The following is a 12,223-nucleotide window of genomic DNA, read 5'->3' as shown; positions in this document are numbered from 1 at the left end:
TTTTATTAAAAGACAAATTATGGTAGGACTGGTTTGCTTTATTATATACGTGGCTTAATTATTTGTGTACAGTACAGCAACAATAATTATTTGCTACATAGGCCTTTTAAATTGGCTTTGTTGGAACTTTGTTTCATAGAAGAAATTTGAGATAAGACACTTTAAAGTCAAGCCCAGCCATGGATTTGTACCATTAAATACCTATGAGTTGAGCAGATTTTTTTTTCTTGGATTCTAAGATAACTTGGGGTTCCTGGCCTGTTAGAAAGTAACATTCTTTACCTACCACAGATTTGAAACCCTGCAAAGGGACTGTGTACACAAAATACGAGGCCAGTTTTTCAAGGGCTTTATTGGCTTTATGAGTTTATTTATTTATTTATTTATTTTCCAACTCAGAGTCTTGAGCTGTCGCCCGGGCTGGAGTGCAATAGCACAATCTTGGCTCACTGCAACCTCTGCTTCCTGGGTTCAAGCCATTCTCCTGCCTTACCCTCCTGAGTAGCTGGGATTGCAGGCATGCACCACCACGTCTAGATAATTTTTTGTATTTTTAGTAGAGACGGGGTTTCACTAAGTTGGCAAGGCTGGTCTTGAACTCCTGACCTTGTGATCCCCCCCGCCTTGGCCTTCCAAAGTGCTTGGATTACAGGCGTGAGCCACCTCGCGCCAGTTATTTGATTTTTTTTTTTTTAAAGATAGCATACCATTCCAGTTAATGCCTTGGTAAAATAACCAGTTTGTGTGTGTGTGTGTGTGTGTGTGTCTGTTCTGTTATAAAAGAAAACAGATTCTTACTGTGCTTATGCAAACAACTATATTGTAATTTAAGAATACTTATGACTAGTTTTTAAATTTTAGAGGAACCAGGAAGAAAGAAACAAACATGCCTTAAATTCTATTTACAGTAGTATACTTTACTTAGTTGTTAAAGGCTGTAGCTAGCTTAAGACAAATTTTCTTGATTTTGAAAAATAAAATAAGGATTAGCAGTGTTTTAAGCAAAAGGTAAAAACTTGTTTTTGCTTTTTATTAGTTTCGTCCATTTTATTAACTGTTTCACTTGATATTTATAAACATTTTAGCTTTTCATGAGTTCTGTGCATTTTTTGTTGTTGATGTGAGAAACTTGCATTTGAGAGCACTTGATAAAGTGCTTGATTATAAACCATGTTTTGAAAAGAATTAAAGCAACGTTTGTCTGTAAATAATAAAATGTCTAGTTTGGACACAGAAACACAATAGACAAAGAAAGTTGATTACTTTTGCGCTTTACAATAACCTAACAACCTTAATTGTGTTTAATAGCACATATTTGGACACCAGAACCTTAGACATACCATACAGTTTTGGAACGTGTTAATATTATTCCCTAAAATATAACCTATAAGACCGCATTTTGGCAATTTTATGTGCCTAAGCATGTTAAACAATTCTGTTTACCTTTTTTTTTTTTAAGATGCCTCAGGGGCCCTATGCAGCATGCAAAAGCCAGGGGTTAGGAGAGACAACCTTGAAACTAAAGTTTGATTCTGGGAAGCACGTTAAATATGTTTAAAATTTAAAACACTTGATATTATGAAATTGAATTTTAAATTACCCTGTTGTTTTTTCTTGGTTTGTTTTGTTTTGCCAAAATGATGAGTTAATTATTTGGAACAGCAAAAACCATTTATCAGCCTTTTCTATTACATGAAAATCCTGTTTAAGAGAGAAAGTTAAATTTTACCCTTGCATTAGTTTGCTATTAATGTTAACCCAAATTTTAATGAAATCTTATAGACAATCCTATTTAAGTTTAACCAGATTGACCATGAAGTGCGATTTTTACATACCTGTTAAAACCCTTCACAAGTTGTGCTAAAGAGTATATTCGCATTTTAAGAAAATCTTGTGGTTCTTTTACTTTAGTGTTTAGTTTACAGAATAAAAACCCATATAATACCCTTTTGAATTTAGTTAATATGTTTATGCACAGTTTTTTTCAGGAATACATTTTACAATGTTTTTCTAATTTGCTTAAACCATTCACTTTATTTTATTTAATTTTAAGACAATTTTTTTATTCTTGAGCAAAATGTATATTTTTACGCCTTCTTATAATTTTTAACTAAAACACTTTTTACTGTTTTTATACACCTTGCATGCAAATCCATGTTTAGTAGTTTTAATTACATGTTATAATGGTAACTTTTAGCAATTTTTAACGTCAATATAAAAACTGTTAAGTTTTTTAAATTATGTGCTAGATGCAGATCAAGTTTGACTTTTCCAGCATAGTTAAGGGCATAATTACTTCCATACTTTTCTGGCCTTACCGATTGTGAAGCAGGCAACTTGACAGTTTTTTTAAAGGCTAAAGAAGCAGTTTACACCCTTAAAACATTTAGCAAACCTAGTATTTGACCTGCATGATGTAGACCACATTTTTACATCTTGAAGACATTAGTATTTTACCAGTAATTCCTAAGACTGTTTTTATTTTTAAATATTCAAGTTACATGAACTGAAAGGTACCACAACTTTTATTTTTACCTTAAAGGTCTTTGATTTAAATGCTTATCTTTCTTAGGCCAATTAATTAAAGCTTGTTTCAATAGACATTGCACAGGTAACACATATATAGCCACACAGACAACCAGAAGATCCAGTAGTTATACGATTTTTTTATTTGGCAACTTCCCGATTGGATTATTGGCCTTCAGGTGAGGCCCTTTAAGAACAGAGCTAGGAATACAGTTTCCAGGGCCTAATAAGCAACAATAGATGGAAGACAGACAGATTTTGAGAGATACTTATTTACCCCTAATTTCAGTGGTTTCATAAGAAAACAGAGATTTTTCCCAAAATGGGATTTATGGTGTCTCTTCGGTTTTCCCAAGGAGTCCCAGGCCAGCAGAAGTCATTTTAGGGTTTTTTATGCATTCACCGAGAGTGTGGCAGGACAGAGTGGAGAAAAGTAATTCAGAGGTGACTCAGAAAAAACCCATTCCCGAAGACAAGACTTATGAAGAGAAAAACGTAAAGGTCTTTTGAATATAATTATAGCTTGGATAGTCATTTTAATTAAGCTGAGCGCTCTTTTTTAACAGGAGGAGGTTAGAATTATAGAAATGTTGTGACAAGTTAAATTAAAGGATTGGGTTACGTACAGGAATTTCCTGTGATAATGAGAGGGATTTTCAGAGAAACATTCCAAATGCTGTTTGAATTGTGACAGATTAGACATGGAGAAAGGGACACAAACTCGAGCAATGCCTTTAACTCTAGCCACTTCCCAGAGAGGAAGAATGGCAGAGGTGGTTTGGTTGGCTGGAGTAGTTTTTGAATGGGTAACAGGTGGAAAAGGAGGAGGGAACGAGGTTAGGGGCAAAAGGCTTGGGGGCAGGAGGGGCTGCTGGGGCAGAGGATTCACATAGGCAATGAGTGGGTGCAGGGGCTTGAGAATATAGAGGGGTTTCATCAGCAGGGTTGAAAGGAGTTTTGGAGGAAGGGGTTTTAGAGGAAGGAGAGACCTGGGGAGGGTTTTCATTAAAAATAAGGATTTTATGAGGGGTGAAGCTTGACATAGGGAGGGTCGAGATTTAAGGTAGAAAAAAGCCTGAAAATAGAGAACCTCTTGCCATTTGCCATTCCTGGTTATAAAGTTGTTAAGATCCCTGAGAATTTGAAAGTTAAAGATGCCATTTTTGGGTCATCGGCTGTCCCTATCTAATCTGTACTAGGCCCAATCCGTGTTGCAGTAGAAAATTAAATGCTTTGGCTTTAGGGTCCCCGTAAGCCAAATTTTTTCGTAAGCCAAATTTGGTGAGGTTGCAAAGAAGACAGCCCAGCGGGGAGGACGTAGGACTGTGGGATTGCTTAGCACCCATGTGGACTGCTAAGAGAAAGCTGAGGGACTCTGTTTTGTTCTAAACGTCCTCAGACAAAAGACAGAGACCCAGAATCCTCTTTCTGAAAGAGGACAGTTAATCTGAGAAGAAACTGTGTGTCCCCAAGATTTCCTCTAGCTTAGTCCCACTGGCCCTCTGAGGACCAGCAGGAGGGCAGGCCAGACTTTCTCGGGTACTAGGAGAAAGCCTGGAGAAGGCAGGTTTTACCGGTTAGCTGAATTAGTGTCCAATGTTGGATGTTCTGGTTTGAATCGGCAAAGGGCCTCCCAGATTGGAGCCACATGAGGAAGGGAGATGAGAGAGAGAGAGAGAGAGAGAGAGAGACAGAAAGAGAAAGAGGGAGCAAGGTTTACGGAGCGAAATACCTGTTGCCGGTGATTGGAGGTGGATTCCTGAGACCTGAGGGTTTTGAGAGCCCACTGGGGAGTATCCCCAGCCTGGGCCTCACAGTCCCCTTCAGGTTAGTTGTCCTCCTCATGCAAATCATTTGAAAAATGAAGTGAGAGAAAAGACGGGATGGGTGGCTAGAGACCCTTAGGATCCAGGAGTTAACTCAGGATGAGCTGCCATTGCCCACTGCTTCCTGGGTTGCAAGAGAGCCTTTGCCCCAATGCCCATACCAGGTGACCTTGACAGTCAAGGACAGGTTTATTTTAGAGAAAATTAACCCGAGAGGAGCATCTGGCTGAGTTAGGTCAGAGGCACTCTTTCTTACAGACAAAGAGTTTTTAAGGATTTAGGGAGGGAGAGTTTATCAGAGGCTTGGACTGCTTTTGTGTTTCTTTGCTGTGCTTATATCGGAGGGAAAGTTTTGTATTTGTTCCCATACATCTTCCTGCAGCTGCAGGCATACTCCCCGAGTCTGCTTTTAGCTTCCCTATTCTAGTGCACCTGAAGGGAAAGGGATGTGCTTATTAAGGCCCACTGTTTTACTGGGGCCCATTGTATGAGGGTGAAGTTTGGCAGTTACCTAAGAGACTCCCACCCCACCCTCCACCCCACAACCCGTGCTAGAGCTGTTTTATCTGTGTTATACGCTCTGCTCTTTCTGGCTGCTTATTGTTAAAAAAGAAATTATTTCCTTGAAATGCAGGAGGCTAGAAAGGGAGCTGGGACTTAAAGTGGCGGTGTTGTCCAAGATGACGGTGCTCCTGCTCTGTCAATAGTAAATAACATAATTGGGTTGTATGATTCCTCCAACTTTCTTATCTTCTTAAAAGTATTTTAGAAACCTAGCACAGTATGCACAAGGTATGTATAAAAAAGACTTGCAAATAGAATGAAGGGATATTCCATTTTCAAGGACAGGAAGATCATTATTGTCAAGATGTCAATTCTTACTTGATCTATGGATTACCTAAAGTCACAATCAATATCTTAGCAAGTTATTTTGTGAATATCAACAAACTTATTTTAAGGACTAAAATACGTTTTCTGTGGAAAAGAAAAAGGCTAAGAACAGCCAACGCAATATTAAAGAAGAAGACAGTTGGAAGACTAACACTTCCCAACTTCAGGTCTTACTATAAAGTTACAGTAATCAAGACAGTGTGATATTGAAGAAATAATAGACAAAAAGGTCAAGAAAATGCAATAGACAGCCCAGAAATAGACCTACAGAAATATAGTCAACCAAATTTTGACAAGGAATCAGAGGCATTTCAATTAAGAATTATCTTTTCAGCTAATTGTACTGTAACAAGTGAACTTGCACATGGAGAAAGATGAAGCTAGGCACAAATCTTGCACTCTTCACAAAAGCTAACTCGAAATCAGTCACAGACCTAAATGTAAAAATAAAATTTAAAATCCTATGAAACACATAGAAGATAACATTTGAGAAAACCTAAGAGACCGTTGTTTGGGATAATGTTTCAGATACAACCCAAAAAGGAGCATCCGTGAAAGAAAAAAATTGGTAAGTTTGGCTTCATAAAAATGAAAAACTTCTGCTAAGGGAATGAAAGGAAAAACCAGAAACAAGGATAAAAGTTTTGCAAAAAAGAAAAATCTGACTAAAGATGTGTATCAAAAATATATTCAGAACCCTCAACTCATTAACAAGAAAGCAATCCAATAAAAATGGACAAAAGATCTGAATAGATAGACATTACATCAAAGAATATATACACATTGCAAATAATAATGTAAAAAGATGATTTGTAGGGAATTACAAAATAAAACAAGATAACACTACATACCTTTTAGAGTGGCTAAAATCAAAACAACTGAAAATTTAAAACGCTCAACAGGAGGCTAAAGAACAGGAACCCTCAGTCATTGCAGATTTTAATTTTAAAAAAAACATACAGTCACTGTAGAAACACGATTGTATGAATCTATTCATTTTAAATCTGGAAATAGAAAAAAAAGTATATAAAGAAAGCACTATTGTTGCTGGGATTTGGGTAGGGGGTGATGTTTGACTACTGAGGTAAAGCAAAGAGAAATTTTAGGCTAAAAGAAGGGATCGCTGACATTTTGGTGGTAGACGTAAGACTACATTTGTTACACTAAATAAGAGTGTTCATTATACTAAACTCTGATGTATACAAAGTTTTAAAAATCAGCCACACATTGGGTTTTCAAAGGGATGCTGAGAAAAGAATGGGTTTCACAGGATTAAATGTGAAAGGAGAGGCATCACCAAAAAAAAGTGGGGGTAGGGGTTGTCTTAGTCTAGGTGAGGGATGAGCCAGAGAGGTAGTAATGGAGATCAATTGAAGTGGAGGAACTTCACATGGGATTTAGAGGCTGGGGTAACAGGTACTGTTGTTGGATTTGATAAAGATTGAGAGAAAGGTAGTTATCGAGTATATCAAAAAATGTGCTACCTATAGCAAAAAAGTCACATTGAACTACGATTTTTTAATAAGGTGTCAGGCCTCATGTGTATTTTATAACCTCTCTGAACTACACACAAATGCTTCTTCCTTGAAATCTGAGAACGCTCTCCCCTCCCCCAAACCTGTGGGCAAAAAAATCTACATTCATGGCAATTCTGGTAAATCTTCAGTGACAGAGGCAGCATGTTCTCTGAAGGCTGAATCTAAGTCAGAAAGAGGAACTGAAGTGAGTCATTTGGGGCATGTTTCAAGAATGGTTGTGTGCCCTACTTTAAGGTCCCTGACACTCGCAACTGATTCAATCCCAAGAACATTAGTCCCTCTCTCTTCTGGACAGGAGACTTATTTCCAATACCAGGTGGTAAAAGGATAGGTTGCTTTTTTTTTTTTTTTTTTTTTACCATCCATAAGAAGTGCTCCCTTCTTGGGACCTCAGAAGAACAACTCCATTAGGATAATTCCCAAGGAAATGGGGCCAGAGATGGAATTTACCCACCAGCTGATTCCCAGTCTGGGAGAAGAGCTTCCTTGTCTGTGGGTTTCCACCTTGAGCGCTGAGGTTTGATAAACCAATCCTGGCCATGAGTGGAGGCCAACTGCTCCTGGGACACTGAGCCAAAGCTGAGGAAGGAAGTCAGCTCATGAACAGCTGAGTTGATCCTGGCCATAGTGGATGGACAGAACCCCAACCCTCAGTGAAATCTCTGACAAGCCACAAATCAACATTTTTCAGAATCTTAGGGATCCTGAATCCTGCTGAGGGTCCTGTCAGGAGTAAGAATAGCTGAAAGGAAGTATGCGAATCTCCTATCTAGGTGGAAAGGAAAACAAACTCTATTCCCATCACATTTGGGCAAACTGGCACTGCCTCTAAGTCAGTAAAGTGTTTGTGGACCTGGTCAGGGTGTCTGTCATCAACACAGCATACCCTGGTCATGACTTTCTGTAGTAGAACTGCTCACGTTATATTTCTTAGATCCCCAGAGTTCCAGAGGTCAGCAAGAGGACTGGTCAAGTAGGAGGCGGAATTAATACATCGTTGTCCCAGGTAGCCTTCCCCCAGCCACTGTTGAGATTTCAAGTCCTGCTCTCAGCAAAGGTTCATGAAAGCAGCTATGCCTCCTATGGCTGAGACAAGGGGGCAGAAGTAGGTGCCATTTCCTGTGTTCCTGTTTGACTCTTATTATTTTACCCTTGTTACTGAAGTGACTAAAGACCCCAGCCTCTTTCAGTGCTTTCAACTCCAGCCTTACTGTTGCTCTGATTTACTCATACTGCTAGCTCAAAGATAATTTGTAGAAAAACTTACTATTCTGTGTATGTCTGCGTATTTTTTTTTTATAATAAGCATTTTTTTTTTTTTTTTTTTTTTTGAGACAGAGTTTCACTCTTGTTACCCAGGCTGGAGTGCAATGGCACGATCTCGGCTCACCGCAACCTCCCCCTCCCGGGTTCAGGCAATTCTCCTGCCTCAGCCTCCTGAGTAGCTGGGATTACAGGCACGCGCCACCATGCCCAGCTGATTTTTTGTATTTTTAGTAGAGACGGGGTTTCACCATGTTGACCAGGATGGTCTCGATCTCTTGACCTCGTGATCCACCCGCCTCGGCCTCCCAAAGTGCTGGGATTACAGGCTTGAGCCACCGCGCCCGGCCTATAATAAGCATTTTTAAAGTAGGTTTTGAATTTTTCTGTAATTGTCTTTTCTGTTTAGTATGAAAAAGGGGCTTGGCATGGTGGCTCATGCCTGTAATCCCAGCACTTTGGGAAGCTGAGGAGGGTGGATCACCTAAGGTCGGGAGTTTGAGACCAGCCTGACCAACATGGAGAAACCTCATCTCTACTACAAATACAAAATTTGCCAGGCATGGTGGTGCATGCCTGTAATCCCAGCTACCTGGGAGGCTGAGGCAGGAGAATCACTTGAACCCAGGAGGCGGAGGTTGCAATGAGCCAAGGTCACATCATTGCACTCCGGCCTGAGCAACAAGAGTGAAACTCCATCTCAAAAAAAAAAAAAGAGGGTTCCACTTAAATTAGGGTTTTTATATGGATAGTCTGTTGTTCCACTGACACTTATGTAGAGAACACTGTCTTATGCTCTGAAGCTGCAAGTTTTAAAAATCAGTTAAGCTCGTGTTTATGCATGTTTTGTCAGTTTTGTTTTTCAGAACTCTCCATTCAGTTCCATTGGTCTATCTGTCAATCTCTGCACCCAAATCTCTGGTAGACTAATGACTCTTTTTCGGGTGTATATTGATTATGCTTGTCCATTAACATTTCTTTATATTTTAGAATCAGGTGATTCACATATGCCTTCGTGTCCAAAGCCCTTAGTTTTGATTTAGGATTGCAATAAATCTGTAGATTCCTTTTTGGGAAGAATCAACATATTTAAAATATTGAATCTTCATGCCCATGAATTTGTTTTATTTTATGTTCATGTTGGTCTTCATTAATATGTCTCAATGGCATTTTAATATTTTTGTCTGTAAAAATTTTTTGGTTAAAATTTGGAACCAAAAAATATTTTTGCCGGCCACCAGCCACCTCCCAGTCTTACTTGGTTAAAATATTTTTGGTTACAGTATTTTCCTTAGATTCTTGATATTTTGGTAAGATAGGTTAAAATTATATATTCTTTACTTTCATTTTCATACGCTTTGCCTGACAGAAAATGAAGTTGATATTCTTTTGAATATTGACCTTATACTCACAAAATTATATACTGTTATATATTGAATAAATTATCTTTGCGTGCCCACTCTAATCATCCATTAGTCACAAAAGCTTTGTTTCCAACTCATTCCTTCATTTATTACTCTTGGATTACTACACTTACAACTACCCCTAGTATAAAAAGTAATAGAAATACTTGGAGCAGAAACTCTAGGTTAGGTCTCAAGTTCAAACTAGAAGCTTTCAACATTTCCTTAAAAGATATATCTGTTATAGGTTTGTCATGCATATCCTTTATCTAGTTTGGTAACATTTTTATATTTGATAAACTTTATGTCCAATAGTTTTAGATTTACAAGAAAATTGTGACAATAGTAGGAAGGTTTTCACATGTTCCATACTTAGTTCCTCCTGTTATTAACATCTTGCCTTGGTAAGGTTTCCTAAAACTAATGAACTGGTTTTATACATTGTTATTAATATTCTTTATTTATTATTGAACATAATTCATTCACATTTTCTTACTTTTCATGAAATTCTATTTTCTACCCCAGGATCCCCTGAGGATACTCCATTACATTTAGTCATCACGTTCCTTTGGCTATGTCAGTTGGTTGAGACATTTCTCGATTTTGAAAATATTGACAGTTTCGTATGGTTAGGTATTTTGTAAAATTGACTTTGATTGGGATTTATGTGATTTTTTTTTTTTTTTTTTGCCCTGATTTGATTTAGGTTATGCTTCCTGGGAGGTTGAACAGAGAAGTGAAGTGCCATTCTTACCATATCATACCCATTGCACATGGTATCAACATTAATTTGTCACTGATGATGTTAACTTGATTACCAGGGCATCATTGTGCTTTTTAGCTTTATTCAGGGTAAAGTTACATTATTTTTCCCTGTGTTATACCGTCATCATGAGAAGAACAGGGAGACCCAGGACTAGCCAGTAGTCACTAGAGGCCTCTGAGAGAGAACTACAGAGACTCCCTGCCCACAAACAGAAGAATCCACAGAATCCCACTGCTGCTGTCAGCCCTGGGAGGCCCTGGGGCATAGTGGCCCACTGTGGCATCCCCTCACATCTTAGGGAGTAGAAAGAGAAGAAGGGTGTGCTCAAGTGAGTCTCACTTCAGATCATGAGAGGGGAAGGGACCTGGGCCCTTCCAGGCATCCCCGGGAAGACCCAGCAGAAGGACTGGTGAGACATCCCTCCCAAGAAACAGGAAGACGCACAAAACCAGCTCCTGTTTTCATCCCTGAGAGGCCTTGGGCAGGGCCATGGGTCAGAGATGCTAGCGCTTTTCACTGCCTCTTGGGGGGCATCTCTTGGAAATGGGAACCTTGATCTGAAGGACATAGTCTCTGGACAGCAGGGGATGAGGCTCTGAGGCCCTGTCAGAAATAATTTCAGGAAGACAGAGGGGCCTTCCCCCCTACCCCCGCCCATTTCAGACAAAGGACACCAGAGCCCTGCCTTGGGCCTGGGAGGCCCTATCTCACCTGGGTGGATGTAATTCTCCTTCCCACTTTGTCTCAGGGGTGGGAGGGGCTTATTCACAGATGAAAGACTCAGATGCACAGGGGCAGACAGCCAGGCAGTTTCAGGAGTACAGGCACAGCCTCTCAGGAAGGCTGGAAGGGAACAACCATGGCTGGTAGTTCCCCCTCCTATCCCTGTGCCTACTGCCAGCTCTGGAGGAGCCCATCGGGCTCCCCAGATGTACCATTTTTTGACTTCCATTTTGGGAGTCAGCCAGAGGGGAGGTTTTCTCTGAGGTGGGCAATTTTAGTTAAGCAGAGGAGGAGCCCCAGGACTGACTACTCCACGAGAAGACAACTCTGTAAAGGATGGTGACCTTCCAACGTAGAGAGGAGGCCCAGGCTGCTTCCAGCCACTTCCTGCTGTCAGCCCTGGAAAAAGGATGGGGGAAGAGAAAACAGGGTGGTGGGCAGGAAAAGGTGAATGAGGGGCTTGAAGTGAGCAGGAAAAGGTGGAGGGGTATCACGAGGTAGGCAGGAAGGGGTGGAAGGGGTCGGGGAGGTAGGCAGGTAGGGATCCAGGGGTACTCAGGAGATGGGTAGGAACTGGTAGAGGTGGTCAGAGGTGGTCAGAATGTGTGGGAAGGAGGCAGAGAGGTGGAGGGTTACTCCATAGACAGGAGACCCCGCCACACGCTGTCCCTGCAGTCAGCCCTGGTCAACCCTGGCAGGGTTGAAGGATGTGTTTCCCTAGTGCATCTTGGGAGTCTGAAGTACTTGAGGCATTTTGTGAGAAGGCTCAACTCAGGTCAGCAGAAGAGTCTTAGAACTGGTCAATCCTCAAGGTAAGGGTCCTAAGGGAGAACTGAGGGACCTCTCACTACAGAAAGAAGCAGCTCCTGCCCACCCTGGGCCTGCTGTGGGACTTATAGGACCCAGACAGGAAGAGGGCAACTGAGGGCTGAGGGATGTGTCCTCATGACAGAAGGGAGAAGGTGCTGGCCCTGTAGAGAATAAATAGGAAGACTGAGGAGAGCAAGGGGAACCCCCACCTCAGAGGACAGATCCCCACTCTGTCCCTCATATCAGCCCTGGCAGAGCTCCCCAGTAGGTTCAGGCTGAACCACAGCTCTCTCATTGCTGGAAGAAGAGTGTAAAGGAGGGGGAGGCCTTGGTCTGAGGGTCCCACGGCAAGTCAGCAGGGGCAGCTGCCTCACGTTGGCAGGGGGAAGGTTCCCAGCCCCTGCTGGGGATAAGAGTGAGGACTGAAGTGTCACATGTGCATCAGAGCAGATGTGAGGCTGCCCCAACTGCTCTCAG

The 12,223-nt window shown here is 40.9% G+C and overlaps 1 protein-coding gene across 1 annotated transcript in view; it reads left to right on the top strand.

The window, feature by feature from the left end:
• LOC101039753 (melanoma-associated antigen C3) overlaps positions 1-12,223 on the top strand; it is a 59,483-nt gene that overhangs the window by 31,412 nt on the left and 15,848 nt on the right.

This window comes from Saimiri boliviensis, chromosome X, assembly GCF_048565385.1.
Source record: "Saimiri boliviensis isolate mSaiBol1 chromosome X, mSaiBol1.pri, whole genome shotgun sequence".
Taxonomy (NCBI): Eukaryota; Metazoa; Chordata; class Mammalia; order Primates; family Cebidae; genus Saimiri; species Saimiri boliviensis.
Note: the sequence above shows the minus strand (reverse complement) of the source record. Positions and strands in the feature narration are given on the sequence as shown.